The 9521-nt window shown below is 46.2% G+C and overlaps 1 long non-coding RNA gene across 1 annotated transcript in view; it reads left to right on the top strand.

Annotated features, from left to right (window-relative positions):
- Window positions 1-963: 963 nt before the first annotated feature.
- Window positions 964-9521, top strand: part of LOC117875569 — a 120212-nt gene continuing 111654 nt past the window's right edge. Inside the window, exons 1-2 of the long non-coding RNA XR_004645280.1 lie at window positions 964-1089; window positions 2818-2912. This is a non-coding gene — a long non-coding RNA (uncharacterized LOC117875569). The remainder of the gene's footprint in view (window positions 1090-2817; window positions 2913-9521) is intronic.

The raw sequence follows: 9521 nt of genomic DNA, 5'->3' as shown, positions 1-9521 counted from the left end.
GTTTATCTCTGTTTGCTGTAACTTTGAATCTAAGGCTAGAGGGGATTCCTCTGGACTCTTTAAGTTTGATTATCCTGTAAAGTTATTTTCCATCCTGATTTTACAGAGATGATTTTTACCTTTTTCTTTAATTAAAAGCCTTCTTTTTAAGAACCTGATTGATATTTCCTTGTTTTTAGATCCAAGGGGGTTGGATCTTGATCCACCAGTAGTTGGTGGGAGAAAGGAGGGGGATGGTTAATTTCTTCTTGTTTTAAGATCCAAGGGGTTTGGATCTGTAATCACCAGGGAATTGGTGAAGAGTCTCTCAAGGCTACCCAGGGAAGGGAATTAGCATCTTGGGAGTGGTGGCAGCGGACCAGATCTAAGCTGGTAGTTAAGCTTAGAAGTTTTCATGCAGGCCCCCACATTTGTACCCCAAAGTTCAGAGTGGGGAAGCAGCCTTGACAGAGCTACTCCCTGTGGATCACCCCACTCAATGCGTGTTCATCTGACCCCCAGCACCTGCCCACCACTGAGGGATGGATACCCCATTAACCAGGGCTGCCATCCTGTGGCTTCAGCATTAGTGTCTGGGATGATTTGGGGCAAGATCTCGACCTCCCCGCAACCCACTTCACTGCTGCCAGAATCCCTCCTGCCCACCCCTGCTAGAGGCCCCTCCCTACCCAACCTAGGTGGGGGTGGGAGGAGAGGGTACTGAGAACTTGAGCTGTGATATGGAGGTGGATCAGCTGTCAAGGGCACTGAGGCGGAGGTGGCAGGAGCTCACCCTTCAAGGAGGGGGTTTGGCACTGGAGGTTACTAGAAAGGACAACAAGACTCCATTCTGGTGGTCAGGAGGTGAATCCATCCCTCAGTGGTGGGCAGGTGCTGTGTGGAAATGCTGCTGGTTCCAGGTGCTCTTAATTCCCCCTTATTCCTCGGGACGTTTGAGTCTCTGACAGGTTCTCATTCCCATGCAGCAGGAGGACGTCACGGCCAAACCGATGCACCAGCTCCGCATCATCCGGCACTTGCGCCAAGTGCCTGAGGCACTGCAGGGGCTGTGCCTCTGAGGCCATCAGCAACTCCCGCTCCCTGCTGCAGGTACTGCTCTGGCTCACTGTAAATGGGGAGCTAGTGGAAGGGGAAATGGAGCCCCCTGGCACCCACTAAAAGGGAAAGTGGTGTATTCTCCATCTCTTGATGTCATTGAATGAAGACTAGATGCCTTTGTGGAATGTGTGTGCCCAAAAAGTAAGTATTGTACTATACAGGAAGCCCGTGATCATGCAGGGGGTCAGATTAGATGCTGTAAAGGTCTCTTCTGGCCATCGAGTCTACTAGTTTTGGAAAAACTGAGTGTAGCATTGGGAGCAGCCTCTGATGTTTTACTGTCTAGCCGGCTTGCGTCCTAGAATGAACACGCATTGAGTGGGGTGATCCACAGAGAGTAGCTCAAACCTTCAAAGTGTCTGGCCAGCAGGAGGACATTCGCACTTCAAGGGAGGGGTGTGTGTGGCAGTGACATCACAAAGGCCTTTTGCAGGACCTCAGCCTATTGGTCATAGGTGGTGGTGACCTCACAGAGAGATGCTGACATCAGCCAGGCAGGACAGGGGCGCAGGGCCAGGGAAACCTCAGAGACCCCTGTGGCTTTGCTTCAGCAAGTCTCTTTCTCGAGGTCTCTCTTTGAGGACCGAGAGAGTATTAGGGTTCATGTACGTGAGTGCGAGGAGGAGCCTCTTTTGAGCTTTCTCCTTTCCTTTTACTGATTTAACTAGAAAACAGACGTCCCTGTTTACAAGGTAAGAGTCTCCAAGAGGTTTGGAACCTGTTCAGTCTGATCCATCTGGTGCCAGCTGAATTCTAGGCATGGAAAGCACTAGTTGAAGGTGGCAGAATTGTATTCCCCACCTGGGATTTTGTCCCCTACAATCACTGGGGACATTAGGGTTTGTCCTTTCCGTTTTACCTTTTCCTACATCCCTCCTTCCTTTCTCTTCATCTCTTCTCCTGTTCCCCTCCCACCACCAGGAGGGGTGAGGTGGGCTGGCTCCAACTGGCTGTAGGATCTGCTGCTGCAGGGGCTGTGGATTAGGAGTGTTCTTTTTGGGGAGGCAGAGTAGAGAATGAGTTTGGCTGGAGTCAAGTTCTTCTTGTCCTGGTTAAGTGGTGACTGGGCTTTTAAGCGGACCATGCTCCAGGTTCATGCCTTCCTGTCATCCTGGCGCAGCTGGGGAAGCAAGTCCTCATGGAAGGCCCTGCCCATATCCCTGTTCTCCAGGCTCCCTGCGGGGGCAGAGGAAATTAAGGGTCTAGCTCTAGCTTCTATCCTCTAGCATCTCCTGCAGAGGCGCTGAGGGGAAAAAGAGAGTCCTGGCCCACGGGGCACTGGGAACTGGCAGGAAAATGCTGATGGAGTCCCCTCTCCCTCTCCCTTCCATTAGAACTGAGCAGAATTCCCCAGGATGGGTCACCACGTGGCACAGCTGGCTCTATTGGATGTCCAAGGACATCAGCCGGCAGGGCAAGGGGGGGGTTTACCGGCTCTACCAGCTGCTGCTGCGCCAGAGGGGTAAGGAACCCAGCTGGGAAATGGCACCCGATAAAAGAGTGAGACTGAGACCCCAGCCAATTTCTCTCAGACTGACCCCGTCTGGAGGATGAGTCTCTGTCTGTCTATGTCTCTGTTCTACACCCCTCCCCTGCAATTCTGTTGGGCCAGACATGCAGCAAGGACTCTGTCCACTGTGCAGCCACCAATGGGATTGGAAGGACACAAGCACTGCAACCAGAATGACAAATGTGTGTGTGTGTCTCTCTCTTTCCCAGGGTTGAGCATCCATGAGGCCGAAGACCTGTGGTGCTGGGACTGGCACCAGGACAGCAGGCTACTGGGCTACAGGAACACAGCTAGGGTGGGAGAGGTAAGGACACTCTGCCAGGGCATGAGACATCTCCGGGAGTGGGGCTGGCTGGGTCCCCTGCAGTGGCTGCCTCCAGGGGCCAGTAGATGGAGATGCCGTTCTAGCCCCAGGAGTTGGAGCCTGGCTCTGGGCAATCTGCTAATGCCTCACATGCTGTTGGTTTTAGGTCTTTGGAAAGTTCTTATTTTACCTAGATGCGTGTATTTTTCATGCTAAGTAAAGAGTAATTGTGTTTAGGAATGCTTACAAAGTCTGGCTGGCTGTCTGCTTCACTATCGTGTGTCCCTGGAGAGGTGAACTGTAAACCCAAAGTTCCCACATGATTGGAGTTCTGGGTACGGTTTTCTTATGCTATTGGGGTTTCTATGGAGGGGGAGTCTAGGGTAGCTGGATTCTGTGATCTCATTTCCATTAAAGGGTGACACACAGAGCGCCCTTGCCCATGAATTATGACAGAGAAGCTAAGAAAAGAGTCAGTGATGTAGCTTACTCAGAAGCAAGAGAGGCTTTGAGCACATGGGGCTAGATAGATTATTTATCATTACCCTTTTTTTCCATTGCTTCAGCCAGTTTTCCATCCATGTGGTATTGTTCATAAGTTAATTAATTGTCAATGGCACACTAAGTTCATTAACTAATTGCCTGCATGTTATAGGATATTTATCCGTGGCTCTACCTGGATTTACATGTTCAGATTTTCCAAGTATTCACTTACCTGTTCTTTAGCAATAGAGTAGAAGGATTTCCTTAAAAAAACCCAAATTTCCCAAGTATCTTTAAAAAAACATGTTTTTTTCCTTAATCCTCTAATTATCTTATTTTGTTGTTCTGATCCCTGTAAGCCTTAAATGACTTTATTGCTTGCTTATTTCTCTTAAAGTGTATAAGGGGAGAAGAGGGGGAGAGAGAAAGTGGGTAGGGGTCCTTTTGTTCATCAGGATATCATTGCTCCAAGCACAGATCAGACCATAATCTGTTGTAAATTTATAGAGAGAGGGAAACACCAGACGACATAACAATTATAGAACTAGCTAATTCATTAATACACAATACAGGATCCTCACAGAAATGTTTGCAACTGGATTAGATAGGAATTTACCATCAATTATTCATTCTCACCAAGCAGACATTATCTTGCTATGATATCAGGAAACTGCTGAATTTCCTGTGGGTGTGGGAGACAGGGAGGTCAAGAGCAAGTTAGCACCTCATGTTTTACTGCCAGCTGCTGCTGTGAAGGCTCTCAACAGGGTCAAATTGCCATTTCTCTGTGGCACTCTCAAAGCATTCTGTTTCAGGGAAAGATTTATTAGCTGGGTAAACATTTTATATCCCTCTCCCCAGTCAGCAGTAATCACAAACAGGCTCTTCTTGGATTTGTTTCCCAATGGTTAAGACTAGACAGTAGACAATGGGCTCTTTGCTAAGCCCGGTGGAAGATAAAGTTAGTGTACATTTCTTTGGGGCCAGGAGAAGAAACAGTGGAGAAGTAACTCTCTGAGGCAAAAGTAAAATTCTTGGGTATTTTACTACTCTTAGCTTTAGAGAATTCATGTATTTTTATTCGATTATTCTTTCTTCTGTAGTAGAAAGACAGAGCCCGATGCATGGGCCTGCTGAAAGACCTGAGGCCTGAACCAAAGTCAGTAAAAGTTGTGCTATGTGCAAAAGACAGGCACTGTAGATACTTGCCTGCAAGTTCAGTGTCTGATACATGAACTCGACACTGGTATTGTTAGCATTGCTAAAACACACTGAATATGTAAACAGATTCCAGCAGATTCTGTGGTCCCTTTGGGCAGTTTGATAGAAGTCTGCTGGGCCAGCTACCTGGCACAGAGCTGGTACAGCACACAGAGAGAATATACATGCAGACAACAACTGACAACACTGGTTACCCCGACCGCTCATCTGGTGAGTAGTTGAACTTCTCTTTGTAAGAATTGCAATCTAACATGGCAGGAAACTCCGAGCTAGGGAACCCCTTATTCCCTCCCTCAAAATCTCTGCAGAGTTTGATGAGGCATGGACGCACTGGGTAGCCAGCAAAGGAGATCCATATGAATTTTAAAAAGATAGTGGGGAAACATGGACTGGAATATGTAAAGCAATGGCAGAGACCGAGGCTTTATAAAGTAATAATAAAAGTAAGAAATGTATAATATTGCAGTTAATGGCCATGGCAATAAGATGATTTAAACAACATACCACACTACTGGCTGGACAAGTAATAAAAAGAATTGGAAGAGGCAATCTAGGCTATTGAGCTCTGGAAGGCCCAAGCCCTTTTAGCAGGACAACAGGCAGTCCAGATGCCCTTCCTCTTCTCAGTGTAAGACTCCAGACCTTCATGTACTGACCCCTCCCTGCCCCCTCTCCACAGAACTATTCTACAAGCTCCTCTGCCCACCACACCTAAGCTGTCTCCACAGCTGTCCGCAGCATGCCACCTTGCTCACGTCTCTGGTTTTCAGTGAGTGCCTTCCCTGAGCATGCTCTGCCAACCCACCTCACTTCTTGGGTTCCTGACCCAATAGTTAGATGAAGCCCTCACCCACTACATTGATGGGCATCAGGTAAGGACATAGTTGGATCAGAAACCAACCAACAGGAGAGAGGCAGGTAGTGTGGGTAGTGCCTAGCAGAAGATCGGGTATGGGATAACAGTCCAGACTCATCTTGCCTCTTTGCTGCTGGAAAATTCTTTGATCTCTGACACAGTCTCCTCCAAACTGTACCCTAGATCATCCCTACGTGACATGTCTGGAGGTGGAAAATTGTTTTTAACCATAATCAGATCCATGATCTTATCCCTAAATCTGTTCTCTTAGAGTTAAGACAGTTGAAATAAATCTAATCTCTCTAATGGATTAGATGGAAACATCATTGATTAACATTCCTGGGAGAGACACGTAAAGCTGATCATACCTAAATTAATTTATATTGAGCACTTTTCCTTTGATCTCTGCCATTTTCCTTCAAGAAGCTGCATAAATTGCTTTCTCATTTTATTTGACATAGCTTTCAGTTCTAGCCTTTTGCCATTGTTTTCTGAGGCTTGAGGGAGTAGTGGTAGGTCGAAACGATCTGGCACCGGTCATGTTGTTTAGCATAGTTGAAGAAAATAATGCCTGAAGTAGCAACAGAATAGGCACTGGCTGAAGCAGAAACCCTACAACCTTTGGTTTTACTGAGGTAGGGGAAGTCCTATAAAGATAATTGTTTATCTCCATTCTCTGTAACTCATGGGAAATCTAGAAGGGAACAAATGCAATATAGTGTAGAGTCTTCCAAAGACAGTTTAAAACTAGACATTAATCTTGCTACTTGCATAATTTGGGCCTGTTAAGGTAGCATGTAGGCAAACCATTCAAGGGAAGGATGTTAGAAAAAATGGGCTTGATTTTTCCCAACCAAAAAATGTGTGTTAGTGCTTGTGAAAGGTACTAGTGTACTTGGTCCTTGTAACACCACCACCAACAACTTCCTTGTGATGCTGGTAGACCAGCCAACCTGTGTATGACCCATAACCAGAGGAGGATTAGGGGTTTGTGGGGCCCTGGGCCAGAGCAAGTGGTGGCCCCTCTCCACCCCTTCTGCCTGCAGTCCTCTCCTCTTCCGCCCTCCCTGGGCACTTCTGCCAGGGAAATGGGGTTGTGGCATGGGGGCTTGCTCATCTGGTGCTCCTGCTGGGAAATGGGGTCGGGGTGGGGAAATGGGGTTGGGCGCAGGAACTTCCCGTAATGGCATAACAAGAGGCATTGCAATTGTATCAAGACAATTCACTCGTATATGAATTTCAAAGAGATGTTCTAGACTAGCAATCATCAACGCATTCATTTGTGGTCATAGAAATCAAGGATACTAAGTGTATTTGTGTTTATTTATACCTTGTTAGAAGTTTAACAATGTAAGCAAATTAGCTTGTAGATGCTAATTCCCTTTCATGTCTTAATTGCCTTACGTTATGTCTGGGAATATGTTCAGTTAACCTTAAGATCAAAGATGTGAGATACTGCAGGAAAACTAATATTATCTACATTGCCTTCAGCTTAACTATCAGTGTTCTAATGAATGACCAGCTGTTGTCTTGTAGTGTAACTAGATTACCTGTGTATGCATAGGAAGTTGAATGTTCACTTCAAAAGTGATGGGTCAGTGTGTGCTCAACAAAGAAGAATCCTCAGTCACATGCTGTGCTCAAAAACTTAACAGCCCACTTCAGCTATAAAAGAGAAACCTCGGGCCTGATCCTTTCATCTCTAGTCTGCTTAAACTCTGAACAGGGAAAGGGTAAGCCATAGGATGGAGATCTTCCAAATGATTATTTGGAATGCCCTGGAAAATGCATGGAAAGACCCTAACACAATGGTTCTTAAACTTTTATATTGGTGACCCCTTTCACACAGTAAGCCTTTGAGTGTGACCCCCTGCCCAATAAATTAAAAACACTTTTAAAATATTTAACACTATATTATAAATATTATTATAGGTCTAGGTTGGATATTAGGAAACACTTTTTCACTAGGAGGGTGGTGAAGCACTGGAATGGGTTACCTAGGGAGGTGGTGGAATCTCCATCCTTAGAGGTTTTTAAGGCCTGGCTTGACAAAGCCCTGGCTGAGATGATTTAGTTGGGGATTGGTTCTGCTTTGAGCAGCGGGTTGGACTAGATGACCTCCTGAGGTATCTTCCAACCCTAATCTTCTCTGATTCTATGAAATGCTGGAGGCAAAGCGGGCTTTGGGGTGGAGGCTGACAGCTTGTGACCCCCCACGTAATACCTTTGCAACCCCCTGAGGGGTCATGAGACCCCCCTGAGGGGTCATGAGAACCCCCTGAGAACCTCTGCTCAAACAGACTTTACACCTAAGCTGCCTATGGATTCTGACCTGTCAGGATGATTCCAGAGAGACTTTTACAAACTCACTGCTATGATCCTGAGCTATGAACACTGAAAATCACTTGTATGTATATTGATCTTTTAATCATTTGTAACTCTCTTCTTTCTTTTTCCTTTTAACAATAAATCTTAGATTTAGTTATCAAGGATTGGCTGGCAGCGTGCTATTTGGATAAGATCTGAGATTCATATTGACCTGGAGAGAAGTGTCTGGTCCTTTGGGATTGGTGAACCTTAAATAGGGTGAATCAGGTTTTCAGTAACCTCTCAGTATATTAGACTTGGTTGTCTAGATAGGAGCCAAGGCCTGGAATGCCTAAAGGGGACTGTGTTTGACTTCTTGTTAACCAGTGTGTTACTACAGAAGCTCTTTTATTACTGGCTTGGTGAATCTAATTATAGAATAAACCACCAGTTTTGAGGATCGTCTTCCCTGATTCTTGCAGTCTGCCCTAAGTAAGCATCCTCGGTGTGGTCAATCCAGGCACCCAGTCACACTCCTTAGCAGAAGGCCTGAGATTTGAAAGTGAAATGGTCTAAAGCGTGGCTCTTAGGACTAGATTCCGAAGTTGGGTATCTAGCTCCTTGTTGGATTCATAGCCATGAACCCTCTCTCCTGCAGTTAGATGCCTAAGCTGTTTTAGCAAAAAAATGTCAGTGAAGGATAGGGTTGCCAACCCTCTCGGATTGGCCAGAAGTCTACTGGAATCGGCATCGATCTCCTGGTAACTATTGAAAGCAATCCAGGAGATTTTAATAGGCCGCTAAAAGTCCAGTCGGCAGTGCAGAGGGGCTAAGGCAGGCTCCCTACCCTCCGCATGGCTCCCAGAAGCAGCTGGCATGTCCGGCTCCTGGCTGCCCTTGAGCCTAGGAGCCAGAGGGACATGCCGATCACTTCAGGGAGCCGCCCGAGGTAAGCTCCGCCCAGCCAAAGCCCACACTCACCCCCCTGTCCCAGCTCTGAGCCCCCTCCTGCACCTCTTACCCCCTCCCAGAAGCTGCACCTCTCACCCTCTCCCACATCCCAACCCCTTGCCCAGCTCTAAGACCCCTCCCATACCTCAAACCTCCTGCCCCAGCCCTGAGCCCCCTCCTGCACTCTGAACCTCGGCCCCAGCCTGGAGCCCCCTCCTATACCCCAGGTGGTTTTGGCTTTGCCACCAAAGTGGCATAGATTTTTCCAGTTTAAGTGGTCTAATGTTTGACATTAAAGTAGTCTGAGATAAGTCACTGGTTTGCGCTTTTCCATCTCTGTGTACTTAAGTGGTCTGGGCTTTGCTATTAAAGTGGTAATTTTTGCCATTCTAACATGGAGTGGATTTTGCCACTTCACTGGTCTATTTTTTAACATTAAAGTGGTCTGACCCATGTCAGGGGCCTGGACTTTGCCACATATGTGCAATAAAGAGGTCTCAGCTTTGCCAATTTAGATTATCTAAATTTTAATATTAAAGTGGTCTGTGACATCATTTAACTGGTAACTTTTGCCTGCTCTTTAGCAATAAAGTTGAGTTTTTTTAAGTAGGTCACTAAGAGATTTAAACTCTGTCCATAAAGACTAATTATAAAAAGGAGAGCTCAAAGAAGGCAAACATACATTCAGGGCTAATAAAATAGATTTATATGAGAAAAATAATACTATAGGCCTGAAAATAGAGGTTACCAGGTATTAACTTACTAGCTATAATATTTAATTTGGTAGAAAT

Source organism: Trachemys scripta, chromosome 3 (genome assembly GCF_013100865.1).
Source record: "Trachemys scripta elegans isolate TJP31775 chromosome 3, CAS_Tse_1.0, whole genome shotgun sequence".
Taxonomy (NCBI): Eukaryota; Metazoa; Chordata; order Testudines; family Emydidae; genus Trachemys; species Trachemys scripta.
The sequence above is the reverse complement of the archived record's forward strand: the minus strand, read 5'-3'. Positions and strand labels throughout refer to the sequence as shown.